A 16530-nucleotide genomic window follows, 5' to 3' on the forward strand; every position below is an offset into this window, starting at 1 on the left:
GGGCCATCGTGCAGTCGATATAGAATAAATAAATCAGTCTAGTTCTTACCTCCACAGTGTGCAGTTTAATTATTATTTTTTAAAAATCCGAAATCCCCAAGTGGGCTATTAATTTATATATATATATATATATATATATATATATATATATATATATATATATATATATATATATATATATATATATATATATATATATATATATATATATGTATTTATATATATATATATATATATATATATATATATATATATATATATATATATATATATATATATATATATATATATATATATATATATATATATATATATATAAACTAATGTTAATCCGCTCGAGTACATTGGTAATCTACGCCTATGTTGAATATGAGCCTGATTTCTTTTCTAGTAGAATAACTGCAACGAAATTTTTGTGATTACTCATTCCATCATTGGAAGATTCCATCAATCATAATCCAAACGTTGCCCAAAAGAATGATAGTGTTTTATAATACCTGCAAGGGCTTCGAGATGATAAAATGGTGATAATAACCAATAATCACCCCTCACTCCTCAAACCTTCTTCATTTGCCATTTGCCGTCGTTGTCATGTCAGCCAAGTTCAAATATTGAACCATTGTCCGGTGCACAGTTGGATTTCGTTTGCTGCATTACCTATTATGATGATGTTGCTGACATACCGCACAAATAGTTTTCAAATTATGCATCATACTTAGTGTTTCGACATGATCCGCAGGTGAAATGAGGACCATTACAGGCTCAAGAGCATCCTAACCAAACAAATCATTTGGGTATGATTTAGCTTCGAATTCCAAACTCGATCGCCATCTGTCAAATAATAATTATTTTCAAAGTAAAACATCAATTACTCAGTCGGCAAATGTGCGAGAATTGCATTGCTACGAAAGGCTAGTCGGCATGTGTGTGGATTTCTGTAGGCGCTAAATTAATAAGTTTAATTGAATGATGTTTGTTGGCTGCCATTTGTGGCGAGGATACAAGTTCAACATTAAATACCAAATTAGTGCAGTTTTCGGAATCGTCTAATTCGGCGGTAGACCCCTGGGGCGGGTATAGTGTATGCATATGAAGTGAAATGGAATCAACCAGCAAGATGTCATTTATTGTATGTAGTTTTTGAATTCCAAGAACTGAATCAACCGGTGTTTATATTGATGCACGGAAATAATTTATGTGCACCATCTCTGCTAGCTTAGAAACACTAGATCGTAGTATAAATAATTAAGGAAATAGTAAGTTGTCATTGATGTCACTTGTCGGTGATTTGTTAACACCGAAATCCGAAACCTGGGTATATTAAGTCGAATCCTTATTTCGCAACGCGCAGTTCCCGTATACACTTGATTGTTACCTGCTGAGGAGAAGATGCGTGTAAATGTAGAACGCATGTCTTCACAATCGTTTGTCCTGTTCACTGAGCGTTTCTGCGAGCAAAAATTAAAACTGAAATAAAGTGTTACATGGAAACGCTTGTCGCCCGGGGTCTCCTGGACTTCAGCTGGCACGGTTGGGCGAACACGGGTCTTTCGTTTGCGCTGGAGGGGGCACAAATAGGTGCGTGCTCACTATTTCCTGCAGGTGAATGTACGAACATAGATACTGCGTGTTTGAGGTTGTCAACTCAGTTGCTTGATGCAGTTGTAGACATTTTTTCAATGATAATGGTGCCGATTTGATATTATCTTTCGCAAAAGTATTGTTCACATGTTTAATGAAATGATTTTAAGGTTACAAATCACATGATTCCCGACTGAGCTGATTACCACGAATTATTCAAAGATCTCCCGTTTACTTACATTTACTTTGTTGTATACAATTTAAAAACTCTCAAAATTGGTTATATCAAAAGCTTACCTGTTTTAGTTTTAATAACGGTTTTTAACATATTATGATGCAACAGCGGTTACAGTTCAATATTTCCAATTATTAACCAGCAGTTGTAGTTATTATTATTATACAGAATATTTTTATCCAGTGGTTGCACCTGGTATTCTCGGCATTCTGTACCGAAATGGTTTTCAAACTGCTCTTGCTCTGGTAAATCTTTATACGAATGTTGCCCCTATTTTACTCTTGTATTTCGTCCTCCATGCGTGGTAAATAAAATTTCAATTTGTTCAAAAAGCAATAAAGTTGTAATCTATCCTTCTATGGAAATAACATCCCTGCATAGGTATAATCGCATAATAATAATAGCCCTCTTTATGCTAATCTCATATTTCGATAACGTGATAAGAGAAATGCTCAAGTAAAAGCCAAGTAAAAGTCTAGGCATTACATTGCTTTAGTGGAATTTGGCCTTTCTGTTTCAACAGACTTCGCAGCCGATTCTTAGCGTACAGAATCATTTACTTACTTACTTACTTTCTTATGTGTCCTGTGCACCGGCAGTGGTGCAAAGGGCCAACGAGAAAGATTTCCACCCTGGGCGATTGTTCGCCTTCGCCTTGACCTGGGTCCAGATCAAATTCTGATCGACTCGCTTAAATTCCTTGTTCAGGCTCCGCCGCCATGAGCCCCTAGGTCTACCTCTGCTGCGATGTCCGGCTGGATGTCAGTCCAGCGCTTGCTTGCAGATTTCGTTTCCGCTCTTTCGAAGTGAGTGTCCGACTCACCTCCACTTACGCTCCTGAATTTCAGTCAATATCGGCTTCTGATGACAATGACGATGGAGCTCGGCATTCGAAATTCAATTGTCAGGCCACCAGACACGAATTATATACCGCAGACATCGGTTGATATTCACCTGCAGCTTTTGCGTTCTTTCAGCTGGTATACCCCAGGTTTCGATGGCGTACAACAGTACAGATTTCACGTTTGTGTTGGAAATTCGTTTCTTAGTGCGTAGTCGAATCTGATTTTATCTCCAGATATTTCGCAGACTCGCAAAGGCAGACCTTGCCTTCTTAATCCGCGCCTATATTGCTCTTGGTCCCATCGTCTGGCGCTATTTGGCTGCCAAGATATTGAAAGCTTTTAACTTTATCCACTACCTGACCAGCTACCGTAAGGTTGGTTGGATTGGCCGCGTTGACATCCAATGATTTAGTCTTCCTGACATTCATGTTGAGACCCGCCGCTGAGGAGCGTTCGACGAGATCGTTGAGCTTACTCTGCATGCCAGAGCGCCGTTGCGATACTAAGACAACGTCATCTGCCAAATCGAGGTCGTTGAGATGCTCCACGGTTTGGTACACGGTCAATGGCACCAACCATTATCTCGTCTATCACGATGAGGAACAGTAGCGGTGATAGAATACATCCTTGCCTCACTCCAGCGACTATCCGAATAGGTTTAGGCAAGGATCCATTATGCAGTACTCTACACGTGAAGGCCTCATACTGCGCTTCGATGAGGTTGGCGATTTTATCTGGAACTCCCTTGCGCCGTGATTGAGTCGGTCGAAGGCTTTTTCGCAGTCAATGAAGACAAAGTAAAGGGACTCTTGGAATTCATTGACCTGCTCCAGAATAGCGTGACAATATGGTCCACACAGGATCTTCCGGCACGGAATCCTTTCTGCTGCCTTCGGAGAGTCACATCGATCTTTTCCTGTATCCGGTTGAGAAGAACTTTACACAGAACTTTGAGAACTCCCCGGTGAATGACCGATAGGTTGAAACCGGGCTAAAAATAAACAAACAACAAACAACAACTTTGAGAACAATACACAGTAACATGATACCTCCCCAATTGTCGCATACAGTTGAGTCCCTCTTCTTCGAGAACTTCACTAAGACGCCCTTCATCCAGTCGACCGGGAATGTCGCGGTGTCCCAGATATTCCGAAATAGTTGATGCAACATTTGAGCAGATAGCGTGGGGTCAGCTTTGAGCATCTCCGCTGATATGCGATCGACCCCAGGAGCCTTATTGGATTTCATGCTTTGGATGGCTGCTTTGATCTTCGATAAAGATGGCGCCTCGGAGCTGACACGAGTGATGTGTCACAGTCTTGGCGGCTCATGCCGAGATGTTGAAACTTGAAGAAGTTGTTCGAAGTGTTCAAACCCACGTTTTAATTGGTCAGTGAGGTCGGTTAGCAGCTGATCAGTCGCGTCCTTCACTGGCACCCTTGTATTAATCCTTGTTCTACTAAGGCGTCGTGAGATATAATAGAGGAGACAGATATCGCCGTTTGTTGCGGTTCTCTCACCTTCATCGGCCAGGAAGTCCACCCACGCTCGCTTATCCCGCCTACATGAGCGCTTTACTTCCTTTGAGAGGGCCGAATACTGTTGGCGGGCTTGACGCTTCGCTTCTCTGGTTCTCGCTCGCTCTATCGCGGCTTTTGCGTCTCTCCGTTCCTCGATTTTCCGCCAAGTCTCATTCGTGATCCACTCCTTCCTCCGTGCGCGCAGTTCACCTAAATTGTTTTGACAGGTCTCTGTTAAGGCATTCTTGAACTCCGTCCACTATTCCTCTACGCTGCCACCTTCAGGAATACCCGCAGCTCTGGTCTCCAGTTCTTCCACGAATGACCTCTTAACTGCTGAGTCTTCTAATCTGCGTGTGTTGAATCGTCGCAGAAACCTCTCGTCGCATGACCAGCGCAATACGTAGACGAATCTCTCCGATGAGAAGGTGGTGGTCAGACGCGATGTCGGCACTGCGTTCATTCCGGCTCCGTACAGAATCATTGCATGGCTAGTACTACGATCTTACTGACACTATAAATCCTTCCAGGTCGTGGCTCGAGCATATGACAACTGGCTTGAAAGACCAGCGCCTTATGCATTGAACCACCAACCCAGGTCACAACATTTTTAGATAAAAAAAACCTGTTTTAATCCACCTAGTGGTGTAATGCTAAAAATTTCAAAAAAAAATTTCTTCGATTTTTGAAAGAAACCAAGAGATTATTTGTGCATTAACTAGTATAACATACAGAATTAAACAGTGCTTTGATTGCGCAGGTCATCCTTAAGAAAACGAAGTGGGTACACTATTATATGCACTTCCGGCACCGGAACCCGAGAACCGGTATAATCAAAGTTGGTTCGTACGGCCATCAACTAACATGACATACAAACTCTACTAGTTTCAATTCAAATTTTGAAGATTTTATACAATTTTGTCATCGCACTCTATATGACGATTTGAATGTTTGTTCTATCCGAAAATATGCAGTAATTTTTGATAGGACCATAAGACCTTTCAATTGACCCTAAGATTGGGAATAACAATTTAGAGTCTAGTTTATAACATTTTGTACGGTTTTCGTTTCGCCAGTTTAAGTGACGGTGTACAATATTGAACACACTTTACCCTATAACTCTGGAACCGGAAGTCGGATCCGGATGAAATTCTGGAATCTCGTATGGGGCAAGGAGACCTTTCATTTGAATCTAATTGTTGTGGAAATCGGTCAAACCATCGCTGAGAAAAGTGAGTGAGATCCATTTTGGTATAGGACCACTATTTCCGGTACTTCCGGAACCGGATGCCGGGAACCAGGATAGCCGGAATCGATATGTTTAGTTGCCTACTGATAATGACTATCGATTTGTGTAGTTTTGAGACCAGTTTAGAAATTTTTTTACGTTTTTTGTTTCGCCGGTTCAAGTGACGGTGTACAATATTGAACACACTTTACCCTATAACTTCGGAATCGGAAGTCGGATCCGAATAAAATTCAGGAATTCCGTGTGGGAATAGAAGACCTTTCATTTGAATCCATGTTTGTGGAAATCGGTCAAACCATCGCTGAGAAAAGTGAGTGAGATCCATTTTGGTATAGGACCACCATTTCCGGTACTTCCGGAATCGGATACCGGGAACCACTATCGATTTGTGTAGTTTTGAGACCAGTTTAGAATTTTTTTTACGTTTTTTGTTTCGCCAGTTTAAGTGACGGTGTACAATATTGAACACACTTTATCCTATAACTCCGGAACCGGAAGTCGGATCCGGATGAAATTCAGGAATTTCGTATGGGACCACGAGACCTTTCATTTGAATCCAAGTTTGTCATCGGTTCAGCCATCTCCGAGAAAACCTAGTGAGATTATTTGACACATACACACACACACACAGACATTGCTCAGCTCGATGAACTGAGTCGAATGGTATATGAATTTTGGCTCTCCGGGTCAATTTTCACTAGTCGGGTTTTCAAGTGATTGCATAACCTTTCTATATGAGAAAGGCATAACGTGATTAATCCACCTAGCAGTGAGATGATACCTTTTTTTATCAATCCGCATGTGTTTTTTGCATGGATATTCCTAGGTTTTTTAGTTCTCATGACATAATTTTAATTATCGTCGTTTCAAACGCAAATTGAGATTTCAATCACTCATTACCCTGTTATGTCGAAACTGCAAATCGTATCGAATTTCAATCTTAACGTGTGACAATCGATTGAACATTCCATGAGATGTCGAACTAAGTTCCACTTTAGAGTTTTTCGTCATTATTTATGGTACTTCCAGAGCCGGTATTTAGGAACTAGCATAACCTAAAATGATTCGTAATTCCAGAATCGGATAAAATTCACCAATTTTGTATGGGACCTTAAGTCCTTTAATTTTTATTTTTGTTTTTGAAGTTCGATGGCCTTTTTGAGAAAATGATTGAGCTTTGAGAAACGATTCGATACTGGAACCGGAATTCTAAAATCGGTTTAGCCGAAATCAGTTCAATTCACCTGAGGAGTGTGTAGACATCTTTGAGAAATAGTAGTGCGAATAAAAATTTGGGGGTACATTCCGAATCCTGAACTGAAAACCGCTTAAACTGAATTAAATTTATTTGGTAATCAACTATCCAAATCTGCAAACCCGATAAACCTGATTAATTTATATTAAATTGACATTTTTATACTAATCACCCTGTATCTCCTAAACCAGAAGTCGGATCTGACTAAAAAGTAAGATGTTTTATAGGATTTTAAGACCTCTCATTTGAATCATAGATGATTCTTGAATTTCATTTGAATCTTAGATCGGTTCAGCCATCTACGAGAAAAAAAAAATGCATTATTTTAATTTCGTTTCTCATATCATCTTGTGGTTCTGCAACCAGATGTCGGATCCAAACGTAATTCAGGAACCTTGTTTGGGAGTATACTAATTTTCATATGAATCTGAGTTTGTAGAAAACAGTTGACAACAGATGACTATCCGAGAAAATTGAATGAAATTATGTGTCACGCACGTATTTGCTGATCTCGATGAGCCGAGTCGAATGATATATGGGAGTTATGTTCTTCCAGCATTTATTACTGTAATAAGTTTAAATCAAAATAATTATGGAATTACTTTGAACTTGAAAATGCTGCCATCGCCTAGCTTACATGCCATACTCGAACGATTAGGTTGCCAAAAACGAACCGTGCTAAAATCGGTCCGAGGCAAATTGTCATGAAAAAAGATGCTGTACACAGTCTTTTTGGTACTTAGAAAAAATTGTATGTAACAGTATAAAAAATCGTGTTTCACGTTGCTCCCAAGCATTGCTTTGTCATACAGCGTTCAAAACTCCTACTGCTGGAATTGGGGAAAAGCCGCTTATACAAAAATGTCGATATCTTCGTTGAAAATGGACGGATTTTAACAATCTATGGCTTGTTGGATAGTTATTACCGTGTGGAATCTAAGTATAGAAACATATTCCGTTATCAAGGTCAAGTGTGAAAGATACTGTCAAAAAACTAAAAAATTTGACATAAAACTTCGTATAACTCAAAAAGTAAACATCCGATCTCAAAACCATTCCATAGCGTTCTAGGTGACCTTTCATTTGCGACTAGTTTGATCAAAATCGGTCCAGTCATCTCTGAGATCTCGACCTCTTAGTTGACAACACACATACAGACACACACACACGGACATTTGTTCAGTTCGTCGAGCTGAATCGATTGGTATATGACATTTGGCCCTCCAGGCCTCGGAAAATTTTTCTAAAGTTTAAGCGAATTCTATACCTATTTTTTATATATATAAAAAAAAGGTGAAAAGAGAACTTAGGAGGTCAATTCTTCTTTCGGTTATTCGATGCAAATTTGTAAGTGTTTCAATACCCCATGTATTAATACATTGTGTGATCAGAAAACTATATACAAATAATATTTAAGTTGTATTTTGATGGAATTTTTATACTAAAGAGGGCATATATATTTTTATTGATTCATTTATATGACACGGCTCGAGTTCCTAAAAGCTAAAAAGAACCGATTTGTCATATTATTTTTTTTAATAAAATGAATAAACATTTTTTTACTGGATCTTGTTGTGACCATAGGGGAAGAAGCGTTCTCTTTGCTATTCGGCGGAGATTGGGGGTATTGTTGGTTCACAAATCACATCGTCATGCCTTTGTTCGTCCATCTATAGTTATCATAGCAAGAAACTGTTGCCTAAAACTATGGCAGGAATCTAAACGAAGAAGTTCTGAAATGAACGATGAAACTTACATCAAATGGATTTTCGGCAACTACCCGGTCAAAAATTTTACCTCACCAAACTTAAGGGAGCCTGTCATGTTTGAATTTGTCTTTCAAATAAATTTGCTCTCAAATTGAATACTTGGCAAGGCTGTAACTATGGAAAGAGAACAAAGCTTTTCATGACTGGAGCGTCTATGAATGGATCACTTAACAGAGATTGGCTCCCATTCACACAACAATCCAGTAATGTTCTAGCCTAACTTAGCCACTACAGTCGGGATGTCTTCGAACGGTATAAGGGGAATGTTATCGATTTCGCATTTCTTGCTTCCTCTCGGAGAAATAACACATTTTGTGCGGGCCAATTTTAAGTTTTACAATCTTTATTATCACACCCACCGTTTTCTCTAGAATTTGTTTCATCCGAGAATATTTTTTCGCATCGGGAACTGTCTAACTGATTTTTTTCAATTTAGATTCAAGTTAAAGGCCTTAGAGTTACACAGGTTGCTATTGAGTTTTATTTGGATCCGACATCCGGATCCGGAGTTACGGGGCAAAATTTGCAAAATAACTAAAAAAGTGCACTCGATTTTCTCAGAGACTGCTCATCCAATTTTCACAAACTTAGGTTCAAATGAAAGGTCCATAGAAAAAAATAATGAATTTTGCAGGTGACAGAATTTCGCGAAACCACGTTTTGTCTTTCTCATACAGAAAGGTTATGTAATCACTTGAAAAATCGACTAGTAAAAATTGGCCCTGAATTTCATCCGGATCCGATTTCCGGATCTTATGGTCCTACCAAAAATAACTGCATATTTCTTGATAAAACAAAAATTTACAGCGTAGTTTAGAGTACGATGGAAAAATCGTATAAAATCTTCAAAATTTGAATAAAAACTAGTAGAATTTGTACGTCATGTAAGTTGATGGCCATACAAGCCGACATCGTTTTAAGCAGTTCTCGGATTCCGGTGCCGAAAGTACCTACAATAGTGGAACACACTTCTTTTTTCGTGTTTCATTCTGAAGGTTATATAAGTTAATGCACAAACAATCCCTTGGTTTCTTTCAAGAATCGAAGAGAAACATTTTGAATAGAATACCACAGTATTATATATGAGAATATGATTAATGTGAGAAAGACATCATGAAACTACTAGGTGTATTAAAACAGGTTTTTCAACTGGGTGTCACTCATATTCCAAAACTGTTGCACGTATCAACATGATCCAAAAAGCTTTTTACTCGTTAGATGCCTCTCTATGGTCGGAACTACAATTAATTAGAAGTGCAAAAATAGGGTTGAAAACCGAAAAATGGCTCAATTTTGTTTTTCTTCGGTGGGAATTTTTCATTCTAATTCCGACCATAGCCAATTCAATACAGATTATGAAAGTGTTTTACTCTTTGCTTTCCGATGATTGGTTTCCAAGAAATAATCAGAAATATATGTACTTTTATCTGTAAATAGTACCTATAATTTTTAAATTTGTTCAAACAATATGTGTAAATGAAAAAAAAACATGTTTTTTGGAGTAACCTAGTCTTGATCAATTATTGAATAATCAAAAATCAAAAATCAATCTTGAACTAAGACGAATGATTTATTCTTATTTTCTAATCGGATAGTGCTGAATAAACGCCACTACTAGTTGAATTAATCACATAAATCAAAAGGAAACCTTTTTGTCCATGCGACAGCATCGTAATGTGCTAAATCTATACTAAAATAGCTGTAAGGGACGATGTGACAAGTAGAGACATCTGCCATAGCCGACAGATTTCGTCACTTGTTAGCAGTAGAGTCCATACCTGCTAACTATGGACAAGCCAGGTGAGTAGTTCTTTCACATAAAAGGTTGCCGCAAACATGCAATAGTTTTTGCACCTTTCGCAAGCGCAAGGTACAACGGGTGTTTTTGAAGGAAATGTTATGAAATTGTTGTTCGAAGTAACCCTTCAGACATGATTTGTAATCCTTCCGGCACTGGACATCCGGATGCAATTATTTATTTGAATCGGTCTGCAATTGAAATGTCATTACATTTACCAGTTCAAAAAGCGAAATCGTTTATTTCCGCTTGCGGATAATCTTTTTTTATAAATGTTACAGGAAGTTGACAGTTGCTCCTTTATTTCAAAGTTATTAGCATGCTTTTAGTTTCTTTCAATTTAATGCATTGAGTCCATGCTGACACGATTGAAAAAATAAGTGTTCGAGTTCCTTTGAAAGTATGCATCATTATGCATTCAGAACAGAAACGTGTAAAGACGGAATTTAATACTCATGCTTAAACGGTTCTCCCCCGACGGGATCGCGGAGCCAAAATGTGAGATCAATTTGTATGTCAATAAATTATGGTCACGTATCATTTTTACCGCCCGTTGCCCGATTAAACAGTATTATTATTAAAACTAAACCTTCGATTTAAATTATAATCTTTTTCGCTGTTTTACCTGCTATAATCATTATTATCATCCACGTCACATCGGTGAAGGGGCGTTCCTCTGATTTCGATAGTCATAGTGTCTGGAAGGGAAGAAATTCCAGCTTCTCTACACTGGCCAATCCACGCGAGGTCTCCTGCCACTCTTGGCCCAACGCTTTTTTGTGCTTATAACAACAAATAAATTACTCTGATAGACAACTAAATTGGTTCAATCAAGCTGGCAAAGGTATAGCTCTTCTTTTAATACTCGTTTGAAAGAAAACGGTAGAACATGCGGCGATGGATTCATCCGCCTAGCAGACCGCACAAATTTTGTTCTCAAAAGTTAACCATCCTCAAATCATTCGATCATCCAGAAAGACACGCAAATATTTACGTCACTCAAATTCATCAAAGAGCACGCTACATCTGCGGAGAAAGCGATCGAAATACTGATTAAAACACATCTCTCAAATCGCTTCGTTTTCGTTCAATGCAGCACTCACCAAATAGGTACAGGTGGTGTTGATAGCAAATTGGTTCGCGATTCCGAAAGCTTGCATTAAATTCTCCGTTTTTTTTTTCAACGATGTCCAATTTTAGCAGTGGACTCAAATTCGATCATGCTTTTTTCGGTGATTTGATTTACTGCTGAGGATCAAATTGCGAAAAAATTGTTCCACATCGGTCTGGGTTCCAAGCATGAAATGGTCTTAGTTTGAGTGAGTGAAATGAACCGCAACTTCAGATAGCGGATACGATGACGGATTGAAGGAAATGCATCGGTCAAATTTTGATGGATGTTAGTCGGTTTTGAAACTTATATATTGGATTCCAGGAAGGAAATTTCGAAAAATAAATCATTCGTTACAGTCACCTTGCATGTTAGCTACTGAACCTTAACCAGAATTAAACGAGGATTGTTGTTGAGTGTGTTTTGTGAATAGTGTATTTTTATATCGAGTAAAACACTTTGCTTAATACTTGAATAATTCGATATTTTTTCATAAATTCAAGTAAGCCACTTGCAGCGTGGTATCGAAATTTTGTGGTTTTTCAAAGAATATTTCATGATATCTCCAATATTCGTTAAAACAGTAAAATTTTATTCCCCTAACATACGTAAAATCCGTCCTCGTCATCAGATTTTAAACAATGATCAGGGTCCGAGTTGGTGATTCAATGCAGTTTCCTAATGTTCGAGCCCCGAGCTGGAAGTATTCTTAGTGGCGTAGTACTAGGCATGTAATGATTCTGTACGCTTTGAATTATCTGCGAAGTTTTTTGAAGCAGAAAAGCCAAATTCCACAGAAGAAATGTAATGCCAAAACATGACTTTTCATGCTTTCGGATATATTTTGAAGTACTACCAGTGGAATTTCATGTGAACGTGTCATATGTTTGTGGTTATGTTTGTAGCGGATTTAGATCATCATCATAAAATTCAGTGGATTGGTAAACTACACCTGTGTAGTTTTAGATTTGACCCAAATTTTGTACAGGTATTCTTCATGATTCAAAAGAAGAATTTGCTTCATTAGTTCACCATTTTGACACTAGTCTTACTTTCGAAAAGGACATGAGTGAACAGTCTTTGCAAACTTTCAATAAGCATGTGTCTCAAAAAGGTTGGTTTGATTGATTTGGAGTTTCCGGCGCTGCTTTATGTAATTATTGGAGAAAAAGTGCACATTATTAAACAGTTTTCCATTCATATTTTATTTTTTTAAATAAAACTTAAAAACTAATTTTCTCAAAGGAAAGTTTCTGATATTTCGAGTTTTTAATATGTTGTAGCTAACGAAGCTTATTGCACTATTGGCAGAGATTGATAAAAATAGTTGTATACTCTTAGAAAAAATAAAATTTACGCTTGACGTAAATTCAAGCATACCATAATTTCTACAGCGATGGCACAATATTACAAACTAATTTTGCGTCTGTATCGATGTAAGCTTCAACAAAATTAACTGTGAAGTTACTAATATGACTTATCTTTACATGCTTTGAATTGTAAATATAAGTAAATCGCTCCAATTTATAAAGATGTAAATTTTTTTAAGTGTGTAGTTATTTAAAAATAGGCACAGTTTTGATATTTTTTTCAAAGTTATTATCTAATTCTTTAATGAAGTGAAAATACTGTTTCAAAAATATGAATATTCCATTTTCCGTCGAATTTGGTTTTTGAATTTATTCATATAAAACCCTGTTTTAATTCACCTGTGGTATAATGATGCCTTTCTCAAATTACACATATTTTTTTATAAATATCGCTAGAGGATTCTTTCAAAACATTAGTTCCGGAACCTGAAGTCAGATCCGGATGAAATTCAGTAGCATCATGTGGGACCACAGAATGTTTCATTTCAACCATCTCTGAGAAAACCGAGTACAGATTTTTTCACATATATATATATATATATATATATATATATATATATATATATATATATATATATATATATATATATATATATATATATATATATATATATATATATATATATATATCAGACATCTTGCGATCTCGACGAATTCGAATGGTGTATGAAACTCCAGGCCTCGGTTCAAAGTTCAGTTTGCACAATGATTGCATATTCCATATGAAAAAGGCAAAAAGCTAATTTTCTTATTTATTTTGTACAATTTAGAAGCGTCGCATTTGTTACTGGTTTCCTAATGTTTCAGAGTACGTACAATATTTGAAAGTTGTTCATTAAATTGTTTGCATAGTATAAAAGCCCTTTATTGAAGCCCAACATCAAAGCTGCTCAACTTTTTATTTTAGATCTGAATACATCACTACCTATATATTTATATTATATTTATATTTATATTCATTTATCGAGTTGATAGCTATTAATTTTACTACTTTGTCCATCATTTCTCATTTCAAATCACTGTGCATTATGTATTATGAGTTATGAGTTACGGAATAAAAAATCAATTTAATCATAGATCTTTTTGTTTAAATCAGAGATAATTTTCTGGAAATCGTAAATCGTAAATCTCGTAAGATTTGTTACAATGTTAACAAGACTTTGAATACATTCCAAGAAGATAGAAAGTTGATTTGAATGTTTTATATCACGAAAACAATTTTACAATATTCCATATTCTAGGGAAAAAAATCACGAAAATCTTTTAATTGAAAATAATCATACACATTAAAGGGTTGCGTAGGTGCTTAGTTTGAAAAACCGCTTTTGTTTAAGGTACACATGAATGTTTTTTTTTCGTATCAAGAAATAGAATGTTTGAGTCTTACAGGCACAATAGTACTTACGAATATAAAGAGAGAGTAACTATCGTGTTTCAAGCTTCATATAATGTTTCATTCATCATTGTCATTCTTATTGGATACACACGAAATGTGTACTTTGATGTATGAAAACGGTCTCTTGATTTCCTATCTGATAAGCAATCCAATCGGCAGGTCATCAAATCAAAAACATCAAAATTTTCATTTTGTTCTAATTTTACAAATCGGAATTGATTCTATAAAAACTGCTCACCGGAAAGTGTTTGAGGTTTTAGTGCAATTACTCCATCTCTTGCATTACAACTACAACAACTCTCACGTTCTACACCCGAACAAACGACCCCCACTTCACAATGTTATATCTCAAACTCACCACCAATTCATGGAAAAAAACATGATAAATCAATTTAAATTTACTTCCGGGTACATCCCGTGTCAAGATTCCGCAGCATAACTTATTCCTCATTCTCTCTGAGTAATGGTTCTTTTCCATGAGCCTGGCTACAGTTTGAGAAGCCGCTGAGCTGTCCTAGCCCTGCGGTTATTTGCCCAAACAAGTGCTAAAATTCATTCAATTCCTACTAATCACATATTTTATCACATCAAATTCGAATAAATCGCTGCATCACGTCCAGGAAAAAGTTTTTAGCCGCAGCAAGAACTGGAAACATGGGCAAAACTAATCAAAAGACGAAGGAACCAAAAAAAAAGTTGCAAATTTAAATCTCAACTTCCAAATGTTACTCTGTAACACGTTCTGCGACCCGGTACCGTTGCTGGAGGGTGTATTTGTGTTTTTCTGCAAGTCCACTGATGTGGAAAGCAACTGCAACGCTGACTCCGTCCTTTACAAATGTGATGCAAAACTGGGCATGTCCAAACGTAAATCTAGCCGAAGGGTAGCAACCAATTTAGAATTGAAAGATAAAAGCGTGTCTATTTAGTCAATTAGTTATTTGAACAGTTTCTCCCGAGGAACCAAAACAATGTGTTGGCTGTATTCGTGACGAAAAAAAAAATGCTCGCAATCAGCTGGCCTGCTGCCGACTCTAGATGAAGACACAAAAATATTTCGGGTTACCAACTGAATGCAAATAAATATATGGTTCGGATACAAAATATCCATGCTACTTGTTCATCGGCAAACCGTAATTGAATTCATTTTTAGTGTGCCTTAATTCGTTAATCAATTACTACACAGAAAATAATACTGAAATTTACACGACATGTTAATCAATAGTACTATGAAATAGGCATCGCTGTCAAGATAAATTGGAACGCATTGAAATTTCAATGTATATCTCAAGAATCGCTTATTTCTGCTTTCAAAGTATATTGAAAAACTGAAAACTGTAAAGTAAATTTCGGCCTGCTCCAAATTTGTGCATGTAATTTAATGTAAACAAATTATATTTATATGTGTAAAAAATATAACATTTTTTATAATAATTACTTAAAACTGCTTTTTTTACCTCTTGGAACATTATTTCAATGATTCATCCTACGATAATGGGAAACCCACTTATACGTATTTCGATGTTGGTGTTTTCTGATGATTGTAAGAATTTGAACAATCTCTAGCTCGACATAATGGGTGTACGTCTTGTCAATTACATCACTTTCAAATGGCTGTAACTATTTACCCATTGGGTATGTTGAATTTGAGTTTTTGGTGGAACTAGTTAAATGTTTTTTATTGTGCAAGTGACAGTAGTAGTTTTGCATTCGATGTGAAGATGGAATCGGAAGAACTGCAGCGGTGTAAAATAATTTAACGCACGCACCTTGGAAATCTAGATATCTCTCAACGCGTCATCGGCAGGAAGCTGGGAATTGAAAAAAAGTTAACAAAATAGATTTGCGTATATTGAAAAGGCTCATAAGCGGGTAGCTCATGCTATTAAGATTAATCTGTAAGAGATGTGGCTAAAAAACTGCATTTGAGTAAAACTTTCGTGCAAGACGCGAAAACGCGAAGAACTACACACGTGCACAATTCGAAAGGCACCGAATCGCCATGAGCAGCAAAAGTCAGTGGGAAAATCATGCGCCCGGAAGCTTTACAAACAGATGTTGACGAAACCGCATTGTCTCATTATGAATGACGAGATTCACGTGAAAGCAGACATCCGGCAGCTTCACGGAACTCCTGTTTTTCACTGCTCATTTTAAGGTACATGTCCCAGAAGCCGTTAGGAAGAAGATGATGGCAAAAAAATATATGATTTAGAAATCAGTTTGCTCATATGGAAAGTGGAGCACTCCATTGGTGACATTATCTACGATCATCAATAGACACGTAAATACATAATTCCAATAAAGGAATGCCTCCAAACTTTTTGATCAAGGTAGCAGAATATAAAAATTGTATAGCAAACAGAGCATGAAAACCATTCTTCTAAAACACTCAAGTAAA

The sequence above is a fragment of the Malaya genurostris genome, chromosome 3 (genome assembly GCF_030247185.1).
Source record: "Malaya genurostris strain Urasoe2022 chromosome 3, Malgen_1.1, whole genome shotgun sequence".
Taxonomy (NCBI): domain Eukaryota; kingdom Metazoa; phylum Arthropoda; class Insecta; order Diptera; family Culicidae; genus Malaya; species Malaya genurostris.